Raw genomic sequence first — 4,706 nt, 5'->3', positions numbered from 1 at the left:
ATATGATGCTCGATATTCTAGGAAGAGATGATACCTAGATGTTATAATGATCAAAACCATATGATAACATAGTACCTAGAAGTTATCTTGGTCAAAATATAAGGATATGTAATGTACTTAGTTGTTACTTGCCGAAATATCCTATTTTCAAATAACCATAATTAGGGTATATAGATATGTATCGCAAAATAGAATATATACATATTATATACAAAATTATAAGATCAAATGTGATCATTATCAAATATAAGATAAAAGATTTATATTTTGATAGTTATACGAGATCCCTAAGAAGGATTAAGATAAAAGATAAAAAGATAAATACATCAGGTCAATGCATTAGCGACCTGTTAATTCATCCAAAGGCCTTGATTAAATTCAGCATTCCTCAGATACCTATAATCGTTAATCTTGTGAGAGCTAGAAATATATGTATACATATATACGGGGATTAACAATCATACCTGCGATTGCTAGCTACAATCCCAACATGATAACTTTCTTATTATTCACTCTTCAACGTCTGATGAAGCGTCGTGGCGGGCACAATTGTTAGTCAAACAACGTCGATTATGGGGGCTCATGGTAATACATTAGATCACCTTAGAGTATGACTACCATTAGGGACACCTTAGAATCGTCGGTTATCCTGTAAAGATAGTAAATTAGGATAAATAAATATATTTTAAAAATATAATAAGATAGGATCGTCAGATATCCTAGAGATAATAAGAAATGATCATCAGATATCTTATAAAGATAGTAAATTATGATAAATAAATATATTTTAAAAAGATAATAAGATATGATCGTTAGATATCCTATAGATAATAATAAATGATCGTCAGATATCCTGAAAAGATTGTAAATTATTATTAATAAATATATCCTAAAAAGATAATAAGATAGAAACGTTAAATATCTTAAAAGATAGTAAGCAAGAGTTGATAAAATTCTTTAGGAAATGTTTTTCTAAAAGAAAAATGATTCTTAAAATAATACAGCCTAATAAAAGTTGAAAACTATAAAAACATATGCACTAACCAACAATATGTTGACGTTTTCAAAAATCGCATGTGCTCCTAGGATGAAATAGAGATCTAATCAATGAATGGTTATCGACATGAAGACTTGTAGACTTTTGTTAGATATGTATTTATAATTGGCACTCTATGATTTGAGAGATCTTTATACGGTCACCACTCGGCATTTTTCGCTATCGGGCGGGGACGGTGTGACAAATATAAATTTATTTTTATTACATATCTCGTTTGTTCTAGTAGATGCATGTGTCTTGACTTTTGACGCCTAGTCAAAATGTAGAGGCAATTGACTATAGAAGTTTCTAATTAGACTCCTAAATATATTATACGACGATCTAAACAAATATAATTATGTGTAAGGGTTTTATTAGACCCAATAAACTTCATTGGTCGAACCAAGTTGGCCTTTAAATGATAAATTTATACACATCTACACTAATCAAAACTTTTTTTATGTAATACATAATACATAACAAAAGATGATAACAATAAAGTACACTATAAATATAATAAAAACGGTAAATCACAAAATACGCACATACCATGAACATTTAACACAATACTCAAATTATAACTCAAAATCGTATTTATTGGTTTTTAACTTTTTTTAAGAGAACTTCTCTAATAAGAGTTTTTAGACCAGTTTCGTGCAACAACTAAATTCCACTTGCGAACATTAGGCTGTGTTCTCTCAAAATCGCTACTAACACAACTAAAAATCACTAGAGCAAAACTCAATGGTCATGGGGATTGAATAGTAGTTTTCAGCCTTCTATTGTTAAATGAACATGCACTAATAAAATATTATTTTAATTGGTAATAGAACATATATTATCTTTTTCAGCATTAGCAGTTCGACGGATATATATTATCTATGATAATGACATTTTAAGGAGAATTGCAAGGAAATTATATGAAAATTGACCACATAACTAAAATGCATTAAATAATTGATAGGCTGATCGTCTACAACCTAACATCGATACGAACGTCCCCACTATGTGGCAATAAGCCAAAATCCTTTGGAAAAGTCAATAGTCAACGAGTAGGTTTTATTAATTGATTAAAATAAAAATAAAAATCTTGATCACAAAAATCTTTAGCGGTGAACAGTATTGGAAGCAGACTCCTGCCGATAGGCGGCGATATCGTCGAAAAGATGGATCCGAGCATATAAGGTGCTGCCTGAAGAAGCTTCATATGGTTGTGGAACCCGCCTCCAACGGATATAGTTTCAAAAAAAAAAATCATTTTACACGGTTATAAATTCTCTTATACTCTTTTTTTTTCAATTCCAATTCATTTCCTCTTTAGATTTCATTCTCATTTCAATTCAAATTTTTTTTAAAATTGTTGTTATTCTTAAGCTAGTCACATGATCCGAAATCGAAAAAGTAGAGTTGGTCAGCACCGACATTTTTGAAAATAGGCAGGTTACTCAACACAGATCGTCATATTTTTAACGATTTGTTCTAGATATTTTTAAACAGCAACTTGGGTGTTTAGATCGTTCAACAAATCAAATTACTGCCAAATGGAAAGATATACAGAAAGTGAAAGACTTTTTAGTGTTATTTTCACTCACAATATGAATACCCAGGAGGCTAGAGTTTCCGACGAAAATGTATTAAACATAACAAATTATTAGTATTGCAAATACCATAACATAAAATATTTTTGTTACGAGGCAGCATAAAATATTTAAAAATCATTATTGTTTTAAGAATTTAAGTATTTCTTTTAGTTTATCGTTCCTCATTCGTAATACTTGTAGTATTTCTTTTTATCATACTTGTCGTTTTAGATGTAATTTTTGTTTTATTGTACTATGTTTTTTAATTGAATTTTATTTTAATATTATTTTATAATTTTTTTTTATTTTAAATTAGTAAAAGTTTATTTTGAAGAATAAAAAATATGTTAAAGTGGTTGAATAAATTAGAAGAGAGAAGTTTACATGTGATGCCAGATAAGAAAGATAGAAAAAAAATGATATTGAGTTGATGTGATTAGTAGATAATTGGGATGAATGGATACTAAAGAAGAAACTGACATATCCGATTTGGTTTGTTTAAATAACAAACAAACGTCTCATTTTAAAAATTTTACATGTAAAAGAAAATTGTAAGAACAATATTCGTATTCTTAGACAAATTTTCACAAATGGTCCTTATGGTTTTGATTTTATCCCCAAAACATCATTTTGAAACTTTTTTTTGCATGAATAGCTTCTTTGAACAAAATTTTACATATCAAATAGTCCTTATTGTAGATGTCGGCTTGATGGAACCATTAAGTTGATGTAATTTTAAAAAATGTTTCTTACATTTTGTAAAATTTCATCTGATGACCATTTATCAAACTCCGTCTAAGGACTATTCTAAAATTTAGTTATATAAATATTACATTTTTAAGTTTTAGTTTTTTTTTTATTTGATTTATTAAATACTACAAATATATTTTAATTTCATATATATATATATATATATATATATATATATATATATATATATATATATATATATATATATATATATATATATATTTGGATTGTCGAAAATTTATCTAAATTATTTAAACTACAATATATCATTAAATATTTTTTTCTATTTTTTATCTAAAAATATTTAAAATATAAAAAACATCATTTTATCTATTTTAATTTTAATGTGATACTATTTTCAAGATGAATCTTTATTTTTTATATAAATATATTTATTTTTATAAAACAAATATGATACAATATTATTTCTAAAATACAAACATTTAAAACATATAAAATATTTTTATTTTTCTTTAAAGAAAATGACTTGAATGAAATATATTTAAATTTTAATAAAGCTAAATAATTTTATTAAATTAAATATCAAAAGTTTATATCGAACTAATACAAAATTTAATATATGTTATTCAGATTTAATTTTTATCCAAACCAATTAAGCCAATTAAATTGAATTTCATTTGGTTCTACTTCAATTAATATTTTTAAAGTTAAAACAATTCATTAATTGTTAACTTTTAGTTTTAATTGGAGACAACAACATACTTATATTATGAAACTAAAACGGAAACATATTTTTACTTTTAAGTATAACAATATACTTATATTTAAAAAAAATAATAACGGCAAACTATTATTTTTATAATAACATTTTTTTATGATAACACATTGTATTTTTTTCGTAAAAGTAAATATATTTTTATAAGAAAAATAAAGATAAACATTGAAATCACATCACCTAAAAACTAAAAATTAATAAGATGATGTTTTATATTTCAAATGTTTTTAGAAAAAAAAATAATAAAAGAAAAAGAAAATATTTAATGATGTATTGTAATTTAAATATTTTAGATAAAGTTTAATAACAAAAATTATTTATATATTAAATAAAATGTGTAACACCCGTTTCATGCTATTTCATTTAAACCCTTGGCAATTTAAAATTTTAGCATTTAACCCCCTTACGTCAGGCGTACCAGCCTTGTACGTCGGGCGTATGCCAGGATAAGGATCGTGGTGGTGGAGGAGTACGTTGGGCGTATATATGGGTATGTCGGGTGTACTCGTGCAATTTCCAAAACCCTAAAATTTAGGGTTGTGTCACTTATTTAAGCATTTTAATCCCCTTATACCTCCTTATGACCAACCTTCATTTCCTCCAA

General features: G+C 26.1%; 1 long non-coding RNA gene across 1 annotated transcript; it reads right to left on the bottom strand.

Moving 5' to 3' along the window:
* Nucleotides 1-238: 238 nt before the first annotated feature.
* LOC122194907 (uncharacterized) lies at nucleotides 239-1,134 on the bottom strand. Its single transcript, XR_006184707.1, has 3 exons — nucleotides 1,045-1,134; nucleotides 465-649; nucleotides 239-396 (listed from the first exon to the last, which is right to left on the bottom strand). It is a non-coding gene; the product is annotated as an uncharacterized LOC122194907 (long non-coding RNA).
* Between the last annotated feature and the right edge of the window lie 3,572 nt (nucleotides 1,135-4,706).

Source organism: Lactuca sativa, chromosome 7 (assembly GCF_002870075.4).
Source record: "Lactuca sativa cultivar Salinas chromosome 7, Lsat_Salinas_v11, whole genome shotgun sequence".
Taxonomy (NCBI): Eukaryota; Viridiplantae; Streptophyta; class Magnoliopsida; order Asterales; family Asteraceae; genus Lactuca; species Lactuca sativa.
This window is presented reverse-complemented; position numbering and strand designations above follow the sequence as displayed.